Source organism: Crocuta crocuta, unplaced genomic scaffold, assembly GCF_008692635.1.
Source record: "Crocuta crocuta isolate KB4526 unplaced genomic scaffold, BGI_CrCroc_1.0 scaffold330, whole genome shotgun sequence".
In the NCBI taxonomy this organism is placed as follows: domain Eukaryota; kingdom Metazoa; phylum Chordata; class Mammalia; order Carnivora; family Hyaenidae; genus Crocuta; species Crocuta crocuta.
In genome coordinates, this window is record NW_027530521.1 from 888,805 (window position 1) to 890,489 (window position 1,685).

General features: G+C 58.3%; 1 protein-coding gene across 10 annotated transcripts in view; it reads right to left on the reverse strand.

The window, feature by feature from the left end:
* Positions 1–1,140, reverse strand: part of SLC39A13 (solute carrier family 39 member 13) — an 8,937-nt gene extending 7,797 nt beyond the window's left edge. For 2 of the 10 annotated variants that reach the window (XM_077767303.1, XM_077767300.1), the window contains exon 1: positions 1,068–1,140. The gene's annotated coding sequence lies outside the window, so the exon portion shown is untranslated. The remainder of the gene's footprint in view (positions 1–1,067) is intronic. The other 8 variants (XM_077767305.1, XM_077767302.1, XM_077767299.1 and 5 more) reach the window with 7 other exon arrangements.
* Between the last annotated feature and the right edge of the window lie 545 nt (positions 1,141–1,685).

The window sequence follows — 1,685 nt, forward strand, 5'->3', positions numbered from 1 at the left end:
GCGCCGCGCGCCGCGGGGTCTGGGGGAACGGCAGTTGCGGCGCGCTTCCGCCTCGCGGCCGTGGGGGACCCGGGAGGCCCAGGCGCACTTCCGCTCGGGAGGATCCGGGGCGGCGGGGACGGCCTAGCGGAAGTGGGAGCCCCAGGAGCAGGGCGCTCAGCCCCCGCTGGGCGGGGCGGAGAGGGCGGCCCCGCAGGGACCGCGAGCTGCTGGGTGGCCGGGCTTGCGGGTTTGGCCGCCGCTTCCTCTCTCGGGCCGCAGTGTCGCTCGCGGCCGCACGAGGGCGCGCTCCGCTGCCAGCCCTCGCAGCCCGGAGCCCGGCCGGGGTCGGGGTGGGTGCCCGGCTTCGTCCTGCTCTGAGTCAAACCGGCCTGGCTCCTCCATGCGCAAGGGAAAGGGGAAGTGCCTGCCGCAGGGAGGGGCCTAGCCTCGGGAACCTCAGAAGAGGGAATTTTATTCTTACTCATCGAATTATTTTTATGCTTTGGTTTTTCACTGGGAACCTCAGGCCTTTGTCTTCAGGGCTTGTAACCCTTTGGGGTCCAATGCATGGTGGCTTGGAACCCCAAACCTGGGGTAGCTCCCTTTTGTGTTTCCCTCACCTAGAGGAAGGTAGGCCTGCCCTCAGACTAGGGCAGCAAACAATAAATAGCATTATTATATCTACAGTTTACTGGACACTATTACGCGCCATTCACTCCATCTGCATTTTCTCACCGAATCCTCATTCTGCCCCAATGAGGTGGGTCCTGTTAGCCACCTGTCACACGGTGGCACAGATGGCAAAGCCAGGTTTTAACCTGGGTGTCCCTGAGCCCAGAGCATGTGGGCTCCTGGGGGGTGGGAGTCTGGCTCGGAGGCTCCACATTGCAGCTTTATCTGGGAATCAGCCAAGACTGTATAATATTCAGGATGGGGCACGCGGGTTCTCACTCGGGCAGGGGTTGCAACAGGGTCGGGGTCTCCAAGCCTCTGACCCTCATGCGTCACCCGTGGTAGTCCCCTTCACCTGTCCTGTGTTGCTCTCGCCTACTGGGGGCTCTGAGGGCGCACGACTCATACTGCACCTGGTGCTGTTTGACTTCACACTCCAGTGTCCGCCCTTCTTAGACCTCCACTGCTTCCAGGTGGGATCTGCTTTCCCCTGAAAGCCCCCTGTCTGTCACCACACCAAGCCCAGAGGCGCCCTCCTGCGCCTGTCCCAGTTCTGAAGTGGAAGCCCTGCGTTGATTTCTTTGCAAAGGGAGGAAGACACTCAGGGACGCTGCTCTGGGGTGTCAAAGATGCCACCCCCCACCCTGTATGCAAATCACTTAATCATATGCAAAGCACTTCACAATATACAAATGATTTCACAATAACACAGTCAAGTCAGCATTCCTGCCTCTGGGGGCTGAGGGCTGCTGGCCCCTAGCAAGAGCCGAGGGTAAGGCAAGACCCAGCCAGAAACATCACCTGGCTGTCTCCTCACCGTCCTTTCCTCTCACCTGGCCTGGAATGTCCACCATCAAACTCCTAATGGAATAAAGAAACAAGCACATGNGGACCAGGCAGAGAGTTGGTGTGTGGACTGATGTGTGGCTGTTAAAAATGGTGCATTAAATCTGCCAGGGGCTTCCTGGTAAGAAAAGAAAGATGCAGAAATATTTATTTAATATGACTGCTCTCTTTAAATAATGACAAAA